This window comes from Amblyraja radiata, chromosome 5 (assembly GCF_010909765.2).
Source record: "Amblyraja radiata isolate CabotCenter1 chromosome 5, sAmbRad1.1.pri, whole genome shotgun sequence".
Taxonomy (NCBI): Eukaryota; Metazoa; Chordata; class Chondrichthyes; order Rajiformes; family Rajidae; genus Amblyraja; species Amblyraja radiata.
The window spans coordinates 8,089,634-8,110,280 of NC_045960.1; positions in this window are offsets into that span (position 1 = coordinate 8,089,634).

The following is a 20,647-nucleotide window of genomic DNA, read 5'->3' on the forward strand; positions in this document are numbered from 1 at the left end:
AAACTCCAGAGTGTACAAGCCCAGCTGCTCCATTCTCTCAGCATATGCCAGTCCCGCCATCCCGGGAATTAACCCTGTAAACCTACGCTGCACTCCCTCAATAGTCATAAGGTCATAAGTGATAGGAGTAGAATTAGGCCATTCGGCCCATCAAGTCTACTTTAATTAAGCAACAACTTCTCTTTTGAGAAGCAAGGAGAGGGAAGAATTACGTTTCATGTTTTTCTTCATTCCTTACAATGCTACGTACGACAGTGATCGCAACTTCTACTGAAGTGTGGATGGCCGTTGGCTTGCTAGAAGCTCATCCGCCCTTTGACAGGTCTTGTTTTTGTTCCTGCTGGGGGTCTACAGCCCCCTCCTCACCTGGCAAACCAGGTGGGGGAGACGGTTTAGGCGCCGACTATCCGACCATGGAGCAGGTAGCACGGGATTACATGGTAGCCGTGGTCCCCCGACCAGACCTACAATGCCATTCAATCATGGCTGATCTATCTCTCCCTCTCAACCCCATTCTCCTGCCTTCTCCCCATACATGTGTACTAATCAAGAAACTATCTATCTCTGCCTTAAAAATATCCATTGACTTGGCCTCCCACAGCCTGATGGTGTTGAGTACGGTGATACGGGGAAGTAAAGGGCCGGTCCCACTTGGGCGCCATTTGCGCGTCACGCAGGTGGCGAGCGAAGATTGCGTGAATCCCGAAATCCTGGGACGCCGCGCCTGCGTCACCACGCACCATGCGCGCGTCGTGACACGTAAATGATGCCGCGTAAATGACGCCAAAGTGGCACAGGCCCTTTAGTCACAGCTGGACAAGACATTGTTGAGACCACACTTGGAGTATTTTGTGCAATTCTGGTCACTTAGTTTAGTTTACATAGCTTAATTTATTTCTGTCATGTCACCATTGGGACAGTGAAAAGCATTGCTATTGCTCGTGCTTTCCAGTCAGTGAAAAGACCATATATGATTATAATCAAGCGGTGCACAGTGTATAGATAGAGGATGAAGGGAATAACGGTGAGTGCAAGATAAAGTCCATTTACAGATATGTAAGATGTGTATGAAAGAACTGCAGATGCCGGTTAAAATCGAAGGTAGACACAAAATGCTGGAGTAACTCAGCGTGTGAGGCAGCATCTCTGGAGAGAAGGAATGGGCGATGTTTCGGGTTGAGACCCGAAAGGTCGCCCATTCCTTCTCTCCAGAGATGCTGCCTCACCCGCTGAGTAACTCCAGCATTTTGTGTCTCCATTTAAAGATAGTCTGAAGATCTCCAATGAGGTAGATGGGAGGTCAAGACCGCTCTCTAGCTGGTGAGAGGACGGTTCAGTTGCCTGATAACAACTGGGATGAAAATGCCCCTGAATCTGGAGGTGTGCGATTTCACACTTCTGTACCTCTGGCCTGATGGGGGAGGGGAGAAGAGAGAGTGATCGGGGTGAGACTGCTCCTTGATTATGCTGCTGGCCTTGCCGAGGCAGCGTGAGGTGTAGATGGAGTCAATGGAAGGGAGGTTGGTTTGTGTGTGATGGTCTGGGCTGAATCCACGACTCCTGTTGGCTTCTATAAATCGTAAATTGACCCTAGTGTTTAGGACAGAACTAGTGTACGGGGTTTAGTTTAGTTTAGAGATACAGCATGGAAACAGTCCCTTTGGCCCACCGAGTCCACACCGACCAGCGATCCCTGCACATTAACGCTATCCTACACACACTGGGGACAATTTACACTTACACCAAGCCAATTAACCTACAAACCTGCACGTCTTTGGAGTGTGGGAGGAAAAACCGAAGATCTCTGAGAAAACCCACGCAGGTCACGGGGAGAACGTACAAACTCCGTAGTCGGGATCGAACCCTGGTCTCTGGCGCTGCAAGCGCTGTAAGGCAGCGACTCTACCGCTGGTCGGCGCGGACACGGTGGGCGGAAAGGCCTGCTCACACTCCTGTTTCTTCCATCTTTCTATGGGCCCTGATATTAATAGTCATTACTCGATAACTCACAAATGGGTTTCGCCTTGACCTGAAACACTGGGTCAAAGCTGTCCGCCTTGACCTATATCCCCCAGTGTCAGAGCCCTGACAACATTGTATTTATGGCTCCTTTGTAGATCAGAGTGGCTTCAGAGGGAGTGACAAGTTAACTGCTCATTCAGAGACTCCCTTAAGTAGTGGAAACCAAGAAGAGGTTGGCAGGATCGTATCTCTGGAGGGCCTTACTGAACGAGTTATGACAATCTGGCCGCATTCAAGACCTATCGTTTGAGGTCAAGTCAGGAACAGCTAGGCTGTCGCCCTCAGTAAACACATTTGGTACAATCTCCATACAAGGTGCCAGAAGACCACTTGGCCCATCAAGTCCATGCTGGCTCATAGAACAAACCCATCCCCCCCCCCCCCCCCAATTAATTCTGAAGAGGGATCTCGACCCGAAACAGCTCCCATTCCTTCTCTCTGGAGATGCTGCCTGTCCCGCTGAGTTACTGCAGCATTTTGTGTCTACCTTCAGTGTAAACCAGCATCCGCAGTTCCTCCTCCCACCCCTCCATTTGATTTTGTCTAGTTTAGAGATACAGCGCGCAAACAGGTCCTTCGGCCCACCGAGTCCGTGCCGACCAGCAATCGCCGTCCCCCCTCCAGCACTATCCTACACACACTAGGGACAATTTACAGAAACCAATTAACCTAAAAACTTAGAAACATAGAAACATAGAAATTAGGTGCAGGAGTAGGCCATTCGGCCCTTCGAGCCTGCACCGCCATTCAATATGATCATGGCTGATCATCCAACTCAGTATCCCGTACCTGCCTTCTCTCCATACCCTCTGATCCCCTTAGCCACAAGGGCCACATCTAACTCCCTCTTAAATATAGCCAATGAACTGGCCTCGACTACCCTCTGTGGCAGAGAGTTCCAGAGATTCACCACTCTCTGTGTGAAAAAAGTTCTTCTCATCTCGGTTTTAAAGGATTTCCCCCTTATCCTTAAGCTGTGACCCCTTGTCCTGGACTTCCCCAACATCGGGAGCAATTTTCCTGCATCTAGCCTGTCCAACCCCTTAAGAATTTTGTAAGTTTCTATAAGATCCCCTCTCAATCTCCTAAATTCTAGAGAGTATAAACCAAGTCTATCCAGTCTTTCTTCATAAGACAGTCCTGACATCCCAGGAATCAGTCTGGTGAACCTTCTCTGCACTCCCTCTATGGCAATAATGTCCTTCCTCAGATTAGGAGACCAAAACTGTACGCAATACTCCAGGTGTGGTCTCACCAAGACCCTGTACAACTGCAGTAGAACCTCCCTGCTCGGTATGTCTTTGTATGTCTTTGGAGTGTGGGAGGAAATCGAAGCACCCGGAGAAAACCCACAGAAAGTCCAGATCTTCCGACCTACCACATTGCTGACCTCGCACTTTTTCTTTCCCTGCACTTCGTCTGTGAGTGTAATATAATTTATATTTTGCACTCTGGTACTTTTCTCTTTGACTTTGACTTTAAACTTTAAAGTTTAGAGGTACAGCGCGGAAACAGGCCCTTCGGCCCTCCGAGTCCGCGTCGACCAGCGATCACCCCGTACACGAGCACAACCTCACACACTAGGGACAATCTACAATTTGCAGAAGCCAACTAACTTACAAACCTGTATATCTTTGGAGTGTGAGAGGAAACTGGAGCACCCGGAGAAAACCCACGCGGGTCACGGGGAGAAGGTACAAACTCCGTACAGACAGCGCCCATGGTCAGGATGGAACACGGGTCCCTGGCGCTGTGAGGCAGCAACTCTACCGCTGCGTGTTGTGATGCCCGTTATTTTATTGCCTGGATCTGAGCCTACGACGAGGCTGCAACCTATTACTATCATCATTGCACTGCCAATATATCCCATGCCCTCCGGCCATCACAGCTTCTATTAATGTCGAACGTAACAGCATGTCCTAAACAGCTTCATTGAAATACTTGTCGCAGAAACTGTAGCCCTGAACTGTTAGGGCTCAGCATCGAAGGCTTGGCATGGTCTTTAAAGACCAGGTTACAGTAGCAGGGAGAGCCAGGGAGGCAAGTGATCAAAGGAAGGATTCCACAGCCGAGGATCGTCGCAAGTAGGAAGCGGTAGAGTTGCTGCCTCACAGCACCAGAGACCCCGGTTCGATCCTGACTACGGGTGCTCTCTGTACGGAGTGTGCACGTTCTCCCCGTGACCGCGCAGGTTTTCTCCAGGATCTCCGGTTTCCTCCCACACGCCAAAGACGTGCAGGTTTGTAGGTCAGTCGGCTTGGTGTAAATGTAAATTGTCCCTAGTGTGTGTAAGGTAATGAATGCCCCTGTCCCACTTAGGAAACCTGAATGGAAACCTCTGGAGACTTTGCGCCCCACCCAAGGTTTCCGTGCGGTTCCCGGAGGTTGCAGGTGGTTGCCGGAGGTTGCAGGTAGTGGAAGCAGGTAGGGAGACTGACAAAAACCTCCGGGAACCGCACGGAAACCTTGGGTGGGGCGCAAAGTCTCCAGAGGTTTCCGTTCAGGTTTCCTAAGTGGGACAGGGGCATTAGTGTGCGGGGATCGCTGGTCGGCACGGACTAGGTGGGCCGAATGGCCTATTCCTGCACTGTATCTCTTAACACTATAACTAAAAAAACAAAAATTATTGCGGGGCCAGAACTCGTTGAGGTATGAACCTAGGGGTGTGAAGTTTAGGCCTCCGCAGAGGACTGACTGGTCCGCATTGGAAAGAAGGAGGTCCTGGTGAGTTGATGCAAGTGTGCCGTTGATCAGCAGACAATCACACTCACTATAATACTTTATTAGCCAAGTATGTTTTGCAACATACGAGGAATTTCATTTGCCAAGTCAGTCATACCAATAAAAAGCACCGGAACACACAAGATACATTTTAACATAAACATCCACCACAGTGACTCCTCCACATTCCTCACTGTGTTGGAAGGTGAAAAAATGTTCAATCTCTTCCCTACTTTGTTCTCCCGCTGTCAGGGGCCTCGAGTCCTCCGTTGAGGGGATGATCTTGGCTCCCGTAGCCGGCGGCGTTTTGGGCCCTCCGCATCGGGGCAATCAACTCCTGCATCGGGGGGGGGGGGATGTCAGCTCCCCCATGCCAGTAGTCGGACCCCATTTCAGGGCTGGTCGAGTGTCTGCGTCGTTGGAGCTCCCGACTCGGCCTCTCCCGAGACTGCGAGCATGGAAGACTGAGAGGTGATGAGAAGTAAGCCAGGGAGACTTCTTCAGTTCCATCATCGGATGTAGATGCCACTTGCAACCCACAAATGCCCCCCGAACAGAGCAGACAGTTAGAAGGCAACCACATGGGAAGAGTCATAACATCATCGAGTCTTCAGACTTTAGACTTTTGGAGATACAGCACGGAAACAGGCCCTTCGCTAGCACTGTCCCACACACAGGGAATCATTTACAATTCACAGAAGCCAATCAACCAACAAACCTGGAGTGTGGGAGGAAACCAGGGAACCCATGGAGAAAACCCACGCAGGTCATGGGGAGAACATGCAAACTCCATACAGGCAGCAACTGTGGTCAGGATCGAACCGGGGTCTTTGGCGCTGTGAGGCTGTGAGGCGGCAACTCTACCACTGCACCACCCTGACTACTTCTGTACTTCTGTGCTAATCATTCTTGATTAGTATGGGTGATATTGTGTGTGGTGGGTCGGTGTTTGTCAGACTGTGTGTGGGTGTGGGTGTGTGTGTGTGCGCGTGTGTGTGTGTGTGTGTGTGTGTGTGTGTGTGTGTGTGTGTGTGTGTGTGTGTGTGTGTGTGTGTGTGTGTGTGTGTGTGTGTGCACGCGCGCGCATGTGCCTGGCTTCCTGAGTCTTTCTTCACGCCCTCCTCTCTATCCCAGCTTCTTCCACAGCCTTCCCTCCAGCCATGCAGGCACACAGCACGGAAACAGGCCCTTCGGCCCAGCTCCTCCATGCCGACCACGATGCCCCATCCAAGTCAGTCCCATTTGCCACCGCCTGGCCCATACTCCTCTCAACCTTATCTTTCCTGATCTTTCCCAGAGAGAACTCTGAAGGCGGGGAGAAGGCAGGAGAATGGGGTTGAGAGGGAGAGATAGATCAGCCATTGAATGGCGGAGTAGATTCGATGGGCCGATTGGCCTAATTCTGCTCCTGTGTCTTATGGTCTTCTGGACTCTCTCTCTCTCTCTATCTCTTCCTCACTTGCATGGGTGTTCTCTCGATGTCCTCCTGCCAGCTTCGAGCCTCCGCCTTACACTTGCCGTGCATCATCCCATCTGTTATGTCTGCATTTGAGAGGAAGCACGGCCATTTTCCAGGATTCCTGCTATGCTGATCTCAAACATGCCAAAAAGATTCTCCTGCCAGTTCTCCCTGGTTTTGAGAACTGAACTACTATCTACCTCTTTGGTGACCCTCGGACTGTCCGTGATCGGACTTTGCTGGCTTTATCTTGCACTAAACGTCATCCGCTTATCATGTCAAGGTTATTTGTCACATACGCATACTAGACGTGAAGTGAAATGAAAAGTGGCAATGCTCGCGGGTTGTGCAAAAAAACCTCTACAAAACAGAATAGAACAGAATCAGTAATTACATATAGAAACATAGAAAATAGGTGCAGGAGTAGGCCATTCGGCCCTTCGAGCCTGCACCGCCATTCTATACGATCATGGCTGATCATCCAACTCAGTATCCCGTACCTGCCTTCTCTCCATACCCCCTAATACCTTTAGCCACAAGGGCCACATCTAACTCCCTCTTAAATATAGCCATTGAACTGGCCTTCACTACCTTCTGTGGCAGAGAATTCCAGAGATTCACCACTCTCTGTGTGAAAAATGTTTTTCTCATCTCGGTCCTAAAGGATTTCCCTCTTATCCTTAAACTGTGACCCCTTGTCCTGGACTTCCCCAACATCGGGAACAATCTTCCTGCATCTAGCCTGTCCAACCCCTTAAGAATTTTGTACGTTTCTATAAGATCCCCCCTCAATCTCCTAACTTCTAGCGAGTACAAGCCGAGTCACAGTATGTGAGAAAAAACAGCTATTTTAAAAAGTCACAACACAACAGTAAATTGGTAGAGTTGCTGCCTTACAGCGAACGCAGCGCCGGAGACCCAGGTTCAATCCCGACTACGGGTGCTGTCTGTACGGAGTTTGTACATTCTCCCCGTGACCTGCGTGGGTTTTCTCCAAGATCTTCGGTTTCCTCCCACACTCCAAAGACGTATGGGTTTGTAGGTTAATTGGTTGGCAAATGTAAAATTTGTCCCTAGTGGGTGTAGGATGGTGTTAATGTGCGGGGATCGCTGGTCGGCACGGACCCGGTGGGCCGAAGGGCCTGTTTCCATGCTGTATCTCTAAACTAAACTAAACTAAATGTATCTGTACACAGTAAATGGTTCGATTGTATTGTCTTTCTGTTGACTGGAGAGCGCGCAAAAAAAGCTTTTCACTGTACCTCGGTACACGTGACAATAAACTTAACTCAAAGGTAGACAAAAATGCTGGAGATACTCAGCGGGTGAGGCTCTGAAGAAGGGTCTCAACCCGAAATGTCACCTATTCCTTCGCTCCATAGATGCTGCCTCACCCGCTGAGTTTCTCCAGCATTTTTATCTACCTTCGATTTTTCCAGCATCTGCAGTTTTTTCTTAAACATAAACTGAACTCAAATTAATCTAAAATAAAATAAAATAAAATAAAATAAACTGTCAACATGGCTCTGAATATCTGCATCGGCTCGGGTGCAAGATTAAAACCCAGTGTAACCAGGATCAATCCGAAGTGTTGCTTTGCCTACACAAGTGTAATCTGTCTTTGGACCTGATCCTTGTACACGGACAACTGGCTTTCATTCGGCTCAGAGTAGCAAGGTAGGTTTAGTTGAGTTTTAGTTTACTTTCTTAGCGTAGGTTTACAAGGTTAATTCCCGGGATGGCGGGACTGTCAAATGCTGAGAGAATGGAGCAGCTGGGCTTGTATACTCTGGAGTTTAGAAGGATGAGAGGCTATCGTATTGAAACATATAGGATTATTAAGGGTTTGGACACACTAGAGGCAGGAAACATGTTCCCGATGTTGGGGGAGTCCAGAACCAGGGGCCACAGTTTAAGAATAAGGGGTAGGCCATTTAGAGCGGAGATGAGGAAAAACCTTTTCACCCAGAATCTGTGGAATTCTCTGCCTCAGAGGGCGGTGGAGGCCGGTTCTCTGGATGCTTTCTAGAGCGAGCTAGATAGGGCTCTTAAAGATAGCAGAGTCAGGGGATATGGGGGGAAGGCAGGAACGGGGTACTGATTGGGGATGATCAGCACCAATCACATTGAATGACGTTGCTGGCTCGAAGGGCCGAATGGCCTACTCCTGCACATAGTGTCTATTGTCTATTTATTGCTTGGGACTTTATTTATCAGTTGTACTAATGTACAGTGAGATTCATTTTTGTACACAGTTCAGTACACGTATTACTACACATCAGCAGTTAGATACATCTTAGATACAGTACAAGTGTATACTACAAGTGGAGTCTATGAAGATTGTAAGCAAGGCAAATGTCAGTGTATAGTCCTGCTACACTAAGAGAGCATACAGTCGCCAGATTTGGCGCCATGTTACAGTGTGGAAACAGGCCCTTCAGCCCACCGGGTCCGCGCCGACCAGCGATCCCCCATTCACAGTAGTTCTATCCTACACACTAGGGACAATTTACAAAGGCCAATTCACCCGCAAGTCTTTCGAATGTGAGAGCATCCGGAAAAGCCCACGCTCACGGTCACGGGGAGAACGTGTAAATTCTGTACAAACAGCGCCCGTAGTCAGGCTCAAGCCTGGGTCTCTGTCAGGCACGGAAATCACTATCATAACATGGGGGGAGGACCGGGGGACACAATCTCTTGGCTGCCGCGCGCGCATGAGCACACTCACACACTCACACACACCCCGAGGCTTCAGCCATGGGCCCTGTAGACGGTAATTAGTGACGGGTGCCGACAGTCGCCGAAAAAAATCGCGTAAGTGGGACAGGCCCACTTTAATTTCCCATCGAGTCTTTAGCTCCCACTAGTCGAGATGCAGGTGCTTTGTGATAAAAGCATTGAAGCTTTTTCCTAAGGTGGATTTCCTTCTGAAATATAGCAAATTGTATTATTCGTGATTGACTCCAGGTGGCTATTTTACTTCAAGAGTTAATACGTAATGGCAAGTATTATAAATGGCACATCTAAAAGAAAGCTAACAAACCAAAGAAGAAACGATCATTGTTGGTGTAATTCCGGTAACATTCATCACCTGTTTGTTCTCCGGTTTAGTTGTGAACAGGTGTGTTGTTGTCTTGTGGATCGCTGGAAGAAATTGAATTTGATCACAATCAGGAACGGCTTTTATAAAGTGTGAATTACTACATTATTATATGCATATCATTCAGTTTCTGGAAAGTTAGTTTGCCACCAGTGTCGTGGGATCATACGGAGAAAAATCATGGGTGACGTTTCTGGTCGGGACCCTTCTTCAGACTTCAACCACTGCCTCACAGCGCCAGAGACCAGGGTTCAATCCTGACTTCGGGTGCCATCTGTGTGGAGTTTGCACATTCTCCCTCTGACCACGTAGGTTTCCTCCTGTTCGAACAAGGGTCCCGACTCCGAAACGTCACCCATCCTTTAACTCCAGAGAAGCTGCCTGACCATCTGAGTTACTGCAGCACTTTGTGTCCATCTCAAGTTCACGTTCAAGTGAGTTTATTGTTATGTGTCCCTGATAGGACAATTAAATTCTTGCTTTACTTCAGCACAACAGAACATAGTAGGCATTGACTACAAAACAGATCAATGTGTCCATATACCATTGTATAAATATATACACACATGGCATGCATCAGCAGTTCCTTCCTGCACACTCGTAGAATCATATAATGGTTGTAACACTGAATGAGGCCATTCAACAACTGGAGTCTAGGAAGATTGTAAGCAAGGCAAATGTCAGCATAGTGGTCTAATTCTTTTCAGAGTCTGAGCTAGCTGACCATGCATGCTGCCGGGACTCCGCAGAGTGTGGTCGAATGGGAACTGATTGCAAAATAGATGTTTCACAAAAGATGGGGGGGGGACAGTCCCCCACCTCTGAAAACATGGAGGGGACCAGTCCCCCCATCCCCCCCCCCCCCGGGATTTCCGCCCCCCCCCGTGAGCAGCACAGTGTGAGGCAGCAGCATGTATGGACACGCTAGAGGCAGGAAACATGTTCCCGATGTTGGGGGAGGCCAGAACCAGGGGCCACAGTTCAAGAATAAGGAGTAAGCCATTTAGAACGGGGAGGAGGAAACACTTTTTTCTCACCGAGAGTTGTGAGTGTGGAATTTTCTGCCTCAGAGAGCGATGGATGGTGGTTCTCTGGATGCTTTCAAGAGAGAGTGGACTGGGTGGGCCGAAGGGCCTGTTTCCACACTGCATGTTTCCATGCAGTGGAACGCGGTGAGCAATCGATGAGGGGTGACGGACGGTTTGGGACGGCTGCGTGTTTCCACGCTGTGCGACTCAGTGGATCTGTGGCGTGTCTGCCGAGACGGTTTTTGTTTTTGGTCCTGGCGTGGGACTTCAGTGCATTTCCTCTGACTCAGAGCAGTGCGAGCGCACCCCCTGCAGAGCGGCAGCTGACATTTGGTTTTGATGTCGGGGAAGATCCTCTGGTAGCATTCTCAATCAGCTCTGAGTCACAACTGTGAGGGGTTGGTGGATTGACACCCAGCAGTGCCTCTTCATTCCCCGATAAACCTTCCCCTGCCCGCAAGGCAAAAACCTTGTGTTCTGGGCACCGTGTAAGATGTTCATAAGTTATAGGAGTTGAATTAGGCCATTCGGCCCATCGAGTCGACTCCGCCATTCAATCATGGCTGATCACTGTCTCCTAATCCCATTGTCCTGCCTTCTCCCCATAACCCCTGGCACTCGTTTTAATCAAGAACTTGTTCATCTCTGCCTTAAATATATCCACTGACTTGGCCTCAATCTGCTCCCTCTGTGGCAATGAGTTCCATGGATTAACTAAAGAGGTTCCTCCTCACCTTTTTAAAAGAGCGCCCTTTAATTCTGAAGCTACGACCTCTGGTCCTAGACTCTCCCACCAGTGGAAACATCCTCTCCACATCCACTCTATCTATGCCTTTCATTATTCTGTATATTTCAATTAGGTCTCTATTCATCCTTCTAAACTCCAGCGAGTACAGGCCCAGTGTCATCATATGCTAACCCTTGTTGTCAAACTGGGAAGGGTGCAGAGAAGATTTATTGGGATGTTGCCAGGACTCGAGGGTGTGAGCTACAGGGAGAGGTTGAGCAGGCTGGGACTCTATTCCATGGAGCGTAGGAGAATGAGGGATGATCTTCTAGAGGTGTATAAAATCATGAGAGGAATAGATTTTCACAGAGTCTCTTGCCCAGTGTAGGTAAATCGAGGAACAGAGGACATAGGTTTAAGGTGAAGGGGAAAAGTATTTAATAAGTCTGGACTTTTCAGGTCGAGACCCTTCTTCGGGTTTCAGACCCAGTCTGAGGAAGGGACTCGACCCGAAACGTCACCCATTCCTTCTCTCCTGAGTTACTCCAGCATTTTGTGTTCTTAAACTAAATTATCTCCTCACAAACTCACTGAAGTCAGATTCCCTCGGTGGCTTTACCTTCACTGGAGTCTCACTCCCATGCTTCCTTTAAACTCACCAAAGGCCACTTTTCCACACTCCTGTAAAAATACAAGCCAGGACGTAGAACGAAGAACAGCACAGCAAGTACAGCACAGGAACAGGCCCTTCGGCCCACTTTTTTTTATGTCAATCATTCCGGCAAGTTTAAGTGATCTGATCTGCCTGTACCATATCTCCCCCTCAATCATTCCTTTCTCCCCCTGCGTCTTACACTAAATGTTGTACCTTTACCCTTCATCTGTGCACTGTGGTCGGCCTGGTGGTACTCATGTGTCATATTTTCTTTGACTGGATAGCACGCACACAAAAGCTTTTTACTGTACCTCGATACAATAGGACATAAAATAACTGCTCCAGTCAAGGTACAGAAGCTTGAAAGCGCGCACCACCAGACTCAGGAACAGATTCTTCCCCTCTGTTATCAGGCTTCTGAACGCTCCTTCCATAAGCTAGGGTACTGTCCCACTCACCTCTACCCCATTGCGGACATTGGACTTTGTCTGTGGAACTGGTGCGCTACAATGCTGAGAACTGTATTCTGCACTCTAATAATAATAATAATAAATTTTATTTAATGGGCGCCTTTCAGACATCTCAAGGACACCTTACACAGATTAATAGGAATAAAAACATATAATCAGAATAAAATAAGTAATAAAGACATAACAGAGACACAAATTAAAAACATAATTCAATCCAAAAACAGAAAATCAAAAACACAATGTGAAGAGAGAGCAGCGGCAGCCAAAGCGCGCCAGCGTCCACTCTCTCTTCACGGCAGCCATCTTGGACATAGACTTACAGGATTACAATAGACAAAAAAATCATCCCCCCACAATGGACACCACTGTGGAGGAAGGCACAATGTCCAGTCCCCACCCCAAGTTCACCCCAAAGTCAGGCCTATTGAGGCCACCGCTATTGCCTCTACGGAGGCCCGATGTTCCTGGCCGTTCTCACCGGGTGGTCTTGCCCCGGCATCGGGAGAGTCCTCTCAGCGACTGGGCCACCTGGAACGGCCGCTTCCTGGTTGGAGCCCGCGGCTGCCGAAGCCGACAAGGCCGCGCCGGTTTGGAGCTCCCAGTCTCCCGATGTTAAAGTCGGCGCCGCCCACTCCGCACCGCCGCCTCTCCGCACGCCGCCTCTCCGCACTGCCGCCTCTCCGCTCCGCAGACCCGCAGCCCCGCAGCCCGGAGATGTTGCTCTCGGCGGTCCAGCTCACCAGAGCTCCAGCGCGGCGACCCAGGCAAGGCATCGCCCGCTCCACTCCGCTCCGCGATAGCGCTCCAACACTGTGCCGCCGCCGAGGCCGAGGTGCTGGGCGGTCCCCACCAGGAAACGGCACTCCAAGCCCGCTGGTAGGCCACGAGGACAGGTCGACGGGCAGCCCGGAGAAAAAGCTGCCACACCAACCAGGTAGGGACCTAGAAATAAAGTTTACACCTACCCCCCACATTAAAAAGTCCATATCCCCTACAAACAAAAAACAGGACTCACTAAAAACTATTAAAAAAAACGAATTAAAACGGACGGCTGCTGGCTAGCAGCCGTTCACCAAGATGGCTCTGTATCTTCCCCTTTGCTCTACCTATTGTACTTGAGTTTGACTTGGTTGTATTTATGTGTAGTGTTATCTGACCTGATTGGAGAGAATATAGAACAAAGCTTTTCACTGTACCTCGGTACATGCAACAATAATGAAGTTTTTTTTAATTTATTTTTTTCAATATTTAATTTACTAGAAGCAATTGTACAAGGAGAAAGTAATCGACAAAACAATTATACAAATTTCGCTTCAGTTTTAACATTATATAAACTGATAAGTGAATCGGAAAAAAAGTTAAAAGGAAAGAATGAAAAGGAAGAAGTAAGATACGAAAAAGAAAGAAGAAAAAACCCCTGAACTAACATAGAAGTGAAAAAAAAAGAGAAAAAGCGGTGATATATCCCACTACCCTTCCCTACCCCCGCTCACCCGACCCTAGCGTCGGTTTTGAATTTGTGTTCAACCATTCTGTTGTTGAAGAAATTCAATGAAAAGGAGACCATATTTTGGAAACTTGATCTGGTTTGTCAGACAAACAAGCCTTACTTTTACTAAATGTAATGTCTCGGTCATTTCTGTGATCCACATCTTCACTGTAGGAACTGTTTTTCCCCCCAGAATTTAAGTATAAGTTTCTTCGCAGTTATTAAACCATAGTCAAGGAAACGTCTTTGGAATATCGTTAACTTAGGGCAGCCCTCTGACATTCCTAATATTATTAATTCCCTGCATATCTATGTGCCCATCTGAAAGCATCTTAAATGCCACTTGCATGGCCACTTGAATCCCAAGTTATTGAGAGACGTGAGATTACGGGAGCTTTAATAATAATAATAATAATAAATTTTATTTGTTGGGCGCCTTTCAGACATCTCAAGGACACCTTACATAGGTTAACAGGAATATAAACATATAATCAGAATAAAATAAATAATAAAGACATCACAGAAACACAAATTAAAAACAGAATTCAGTCCAAAAACAAAAATCAAAAACACAATGCTTTGACAAATATTTTTTCTTTGCCATCCATCCACCACCCTTAACCATTCATTCCACACAAAATTCAGCATGGGCGACACAGTGGGGCAGTTGGTAGACTCAATGGGCCGAAGGGCCTGTTTCCTTGCTCTGTCCCTATACCAAAGCAAAAAAACAAAAGCAAACTAAATTAAACTGAAGGGTTCCAACCCGAAACGTCACCTGTTCCTTTTCTCCAGAGATACTGCCTGACCTGCTGAGTTGCTGCAGTTTTTTTATGCCTGTCTAAACGAACGTGAATGCTGGAAACACTCAGCAGGTCAGGCAGCAACTGTGAAGCAAGAAGCAGAGGTAACGTTTCAGGTCGAAGTTTGCTGTGGCTTCATTACTTTGCAAAACAACACAGCTAATTTCCTGGGTTTGGGCCAGATCACTCTCGAAATTCAATGGGATCTCTGGACTCTGCCAGTTTGCAGAGAAGGGTACTGTAGCACAGGAACCGGCCCTTCGACCCACAATGTCTGTGCCGAACATAACACCAGAAAAACTAGCCCCATCTTCCTTCTTTGGGCTTGCTTTTTTACACTGGAATTTAAAATGATGGGAGGGAATCTCATTGAAACATATAAGATTATTAAAGATTTGGACCAGCTAGAGGCAGGAAACATGTTCCCGATGTTGGGGGAGTCCAGAACCAGGGGCCACAGTTTAAGAATAAGGGGTAAGCCATTTAGAACGGAGATGGGAAAACACATTTTCACCCAGAGAGTTGTGAATGTGTGGAATTCTCTGCCACAGTGGGCAGTGGAGGCGGGTTCTCTGAATACTTTCAAGAGAGAGCTAGATAGGGCTCTTGAAGATAGCAGAGTCAGGGGATATGGTGAGAAGGCAGGAACGGGGTACTGATTGTGGATGATCAGCCGTGATCGCATTGAATGGTGGTGCTGGCTCGAAGGGCCGAATGGCCTACTCCTGCACCTATTGCCCATTGTCTATTGTCTATTTACCACCGTGTCTACCTGTGGCGCCACTTCCAAGGGAACTGTGTGCCTGTACCAGGTCCCTCTGCTCTACAACAACAGAGACATACTATTCACTGTGAAGGTTTGGGCCTGGTTTGACTTCCCAAAATTCAACACCTCACAAGTATCTGAATTTGAGGCAGCACAGTAGCACTGCGGCCCAGCGGGTAGAGCCGCTGCCTCATAGCGCCAGAGACCCGGGTTCGATCCCGACCCCGGGTGCTGACTGTGTGTGCGTGTGGAGTTTGCACGTTATCCCCGTGACCACGTGGGTTTTCTCCGGATGCCATGGTTTCCCCTCACGTCCCAAAGACGTGCGGGTTTGTAGGTTAGTTGCAAAGTGTCTCTGGTATGTGTAGGCCAGTGCTAGTGTGCACAGTGATTGCTGCACAGGTTTGTAGGTTAATCGGCCCTCTGTAAATTGAAACTAGTGTGTAGGGAGTGGGTGAGAAAGTGGGATGACGTAGAACTAGTGTGAACAGGTGATCGATGGTCGGCACGGACTCGGTGGGTCGAATGGCCTGTTTCAATGCTGTAGCATTTTAATCAATCAATCAATCAACGGCCCTTGCAACCAGTTAATCCAACATCACCCGTAAAATGTATGCCAGTGTTTCCCAGTCTGCATCGAACCATGTCATGTAATCAATGTCTAAGCCTGCGGGGAGATTGCAATGGGAATTCATTTGTGTATACACTTGCAAGTAATGGAGAGAGTACATGAATATTTACAAAGCAAATCCTTGCAAATATGTATACAGTCAATTAAACAAGTTTCATAAATTAATTGTCTTCTCTATGAAGGCTTTAAAGTATTTTGGTGAGAGGACTGGCAGGTGAAACTTCCCTATCATAGAACATGGAGTATAGAACGGTACTGCACAGGAACAGGCCCTTCAGCCCACAATGTCCATGCCGACCATGATGCCAAGACCATCACTGAAGCCCCTGTCCCACTTAGGCGATTTTTTCGGTGACTACAGGCGACTAGGCTGTCGCCATATGGTCGCGGGGTGACGCCTGTATGGTCGTGAGTCGTCTCCTCAAGTCGCCTAAAGAGTCGTAACGTTTTACTGGTCGCCGCTGGATTTTGAAACGTTCAAAACTTTTCGGTGACTGTGGGCTTGACGTAGCTTGTCTTCTCCTGTCGTAGGTGCTGACGTAGGTTGTCGCCCGGTGACGTTGGTTGTCGCCGGGTGCTGACTTCGGTGAATTCCATTGGCGACTAACCTACGTCAACCTACGCCAACCAGCGACAGGTACCGGAGACTGAATTGTCTTCAGTTGTCGCCGACAGGGTCGTAGCTTGTCGTAGCTTGTCGCGGGTGGACGTAGGATGACTTTGGTTGTCGTAGGTTGTCGCCTGTGTGATCGTAGGTTGTCGCCTGTGTAGTCGTAGGTTGCCGTAGGTGTGGTCGTAGGTGGACGTCCTAATGGGTCGCCGGTTGTCAGTAGCTTGTCGTCGACTAGGTGGTAGGTTGTTGTAGCTTGTCGTAGACATTGTCATAGGGGGGGGTCCAGTTGTCGCATTTTCGGCGACCTGCTATATCTGTGATAGTCGCCGGCAGTTGCCGAAAAAATCGCCCGTGGGACAGGCCCTTTACTATCCACCTACAACTATCCACCTACAACCTTCTGGAAGTGGCGGCACTGCCCTGGCAGCAGCGGCTCGCCTGCAGTCCGTTTGTTTTTACTTTTTTGTGTTGTTTTTTTTGTTTTGTCTAGTTAAGTTTTTGGTTTTTAGGTTGTGTTTATGTGGGGGGAAGGGGTGGGGGATTGAAACGGGGCTTGCTGTCTCTCCCTTCGGGGGAATGCGACTTTTTTGTCGTATCCCCCTTCTCTGCCTCCGTCTGCGCTGAGGCCTAATGGCGGAGCTGGCGACCTCGAGACTCCGGAGCAGAGCCAGTCAGGACGCCCTGGGCTCGCTCCCGTGAGGGCGGCCCAGCTCGGGGCTGGAACTGTGCTTCCGTGAGGGGCTGTGACGCTCCCGTGAGGGCGGCCTGGCGCGGGGCAGAGACTCTCCCGTGAGGGCCTGTGGCACTCCCGTCGGAGCGGCCCAGCCCGAGGGAGGAACGGCACTCACGTGAGGGCGATCCGGCTCGGGGCTGGAACGGTGCTCCGGTGGCTGGGACGGCGTTCTGGCGGCGGTGACCTGAGTCCGGGGTTCAGCCGCGGGCCAGCGGCTGCGTACGTTGGACTGGAGGGCGGCAGCTTCGACCACCCCGGGCCGCGGTGTTTGAGCCGGCCCGTTTGCGGGGTTCGGTGAGCCGCGGGACTGTTTGTACCATCGCCCGGTGGGGAATCGCCTCAGCGCAGAGGGAGAAGAGGAGGGAAGAGACAGTAACCCTAAGATTTTTGCCACCACCACAGTGAGGAGGTGCTTGGAGGACTCACTGTGGTGGATGTTAATTTGTGTTTAGTGTTGTTTATTATTGTATTATTGTATGTATGACTGCAGGCACGACATTTCGTTCAGACCGTAAGGTCTGAATGACAATAAAGGTAATTCTAATCTATATCCCTGTATTCCCTGCTTATCCATGTGCCTGTCTAAAGGTCTCTTAGACGCAGCTATCATATGCCTCCACCACCACCCCAGGCACCCACCACCCTCTGGGTTAAAACCTTGCCTCGCACATCTTCTTTAAGCTTTGACCCTCTCAGCTTAAAGCTATGCCCTCTAGTATTTGATTATTCCATCCTGGTTAAAAAGTTCTGACTGTCTGCCCTATCTGTGCCTCCCATAATTTTGTATAGTTCTATCAGGTCTCCCCAGAAACTCTGGCATTACAGAGTAAACAATCCAAGTCTGTCCAATCTCTCCCGGTAGCTGAAACTCTCTAAACCAGGCATCATTCTGGTAGACCTCCTCTGCACCCTCTCCAAAGCCCCCACACCCTTTCTGCAATGGGGCGATCAGAACTGCATGCAATACTGTAAATGCGACCTGACCAAAGTCTTATAAAGCTCCATCGTGACTTCCTGACTGTTATGCCCCTGTCCCACTTAGGAAACCTGAACGTAAACCTCTGGAGACTTTGCGCCCCTCCCAAGGTTTCCGAGCAGTCCCCGGAGGTTGCAGGTGGTTGCAGGAGGTTGCAGGTAGTGGAAGCAGGTAGGGAGACTGACAAAAACCTCCGGGAACCTCCGGGAACTGCACGGAAACCTCGGGTGGGGCTCAAAGTCTCCAGAGGTTTCCGTTCAGGTTTCCGAAGTGGGACAGGGGCATTACACTCACTGCTTAATAATCAACTCAACTCCTTAATAATCTCATTGAAACATATAAGATTATTAAGGGTTTGGACACGCTAGAGGCACGAAACATGTTCCCAATGTTAGTTGAGTCCAGAAACAGGGGGCCACAGTTTAAGAATAGGCCATTTAGAACAGAGATGAGGAAAAACTTTTTCACATAGAGGGTTGTGAATATGTGGAATTCTCTGCCTCAGAAAGCAGTGGAGGCCAATTCTCTGGATGCTTTCAAGAGAGAGTTAGGTAGAGCTTGTAAACATAGCGGAGTCAGGAGATATGGGGAGAAGGGAGTAATGGGGTACTGATTGTGGACGATCAGCCATGATCACAGTGAATGGCAGTGCTGGCTCGAGGGCCGAATGGCCTACTCCTGCACCTATTGTCTATTGTCTATTGTCTATTTCCCCGACTTATGAAAGCAAGCCAGCCCTATGCCTTCTTTGCCACTCTATCTACTTGTGTTTCCACATTCGGGGAGTTATGGACTTGGACCCCAAGATTCTTCTGCCCATCAATAGTTCAATAGCTGAGTTACTCCGTCTTTTTGGGTCTATCTTTGGTTTAAACCAGCATCTGCAGTTCCTTCCTACACAATACTGTTCAGGGACATGACATTCATTGTATATTTTCCCCTTGCTCTTCAGGCTAGAGGAATCAAGGGATATGGGGAGAAAGCAGGAACGGGGTACTGATTTCAGATGATCAGTCATGATCACATTGAAGGGCGTTGCAGGCTCGAAGGGCTGAATGGCCTACTCCTGCGGCTATTTATCTATGTTTTTCAGATTCAGATTCAGATTCAGTTATTGTGCAGTGTACAGTACAGAGACAAGGAAATGCAGTTAGCATCTCCCCAGAAGAGCGAACATAGAATAATGAGCAATATATATATATACGTACATACAGTAGTAGTAGTGCAATTTTTCTGGGGGAAGGAGTGTCCGGGGGGGGTGATTGGCAATCACCAAGGTCCAGAGTTAAGTAATGTAACAGCCGCAGGGAAGAAGCTGTTCCTGGACCTGCTGGTCCTGCAACGGAGAGACCTGTAGCGCCTCCCGGATGGGAGGAGGGTAAACAGTCTATGGCTGGGGTGAGAGCAGTCCTTGACGATGCTGCGCGCCCTACGCAGACATCGCTTGCTTTGGACAGACTCAATGGAGGGGAGCGAGGAACCGGTGATGCGTTGGGCAATTTTCACCACCCTCTGCAATGCTTTCCGGTCGGAGACAGAGCAGTTGCCATACCATACTGTGATACAGTTGGTAAGGATGCTCTCGATGGTGCAGCGGTAGAAGTTCACCAGAATCTGAGAAGACAGATGGACCTTCTTTAGTCTCCTCAGGAAGAAGAGACGCTGGTGAGCCTTCTTGACCAGAGTTGAGATATTGTGGGTCCAGGAGAGGTCATCGAAGATGTTGACCCCCAGGAACCAGAAGCTGGAAACACGTTCCACCTCCGTCCCGTTAATATGGATGGGGGTGTGCGTGCCGCCCCTAGACTTTCTGTAGTCCACAATGAGCTCCTTGGTCTTCTTGGAGTTAAGGGCCAGGTTGTTGTCAGCGCACCATGCTGCTAGGGGCTGGACCTCCTCCCTATAGGCCGACTCATAGTTGTTGCTGATGAGGCTAATAACCGTTGTATCATCTGCATACTTGATACCATGTTTCCATGTTGCGTTTGACCTCCCAAAGTGCAACACTTCACACTTGTTCGGACTAAATTCCTTCTGTCATTTCTCCACGCATTTCTGTAGCTGATCTATAACCCGTTGCATCCATTGACGGCCTTCCTCGCAGTCCGCGACCCCAGCAAGCTTTGTGTCATCCGCAACTTGCCAACCAACCCATCATCGTTTGCGGACAAGTTATTTATATATATAATGATCACAAACAGAAACTGCGCCAGCAAAAGATCCCTGTGGAACACCACAGGTTTCGGACCTCCAGACTGAATAATGTCCTTCCCAACACAACCATCTTCGATCAGTCAGCCACTATTATTCCCCTGCATCTTAATCTTCTGGGCCAGTCTACCATAGGGAGACTTTTTCAAAAACCTTACTAAAATCCACGCAGCCAACATTCTCCACTCTACCCTCATCAATCACCATTGTCATCCCATCAAGTTAGCCAGACATGACCTTGCC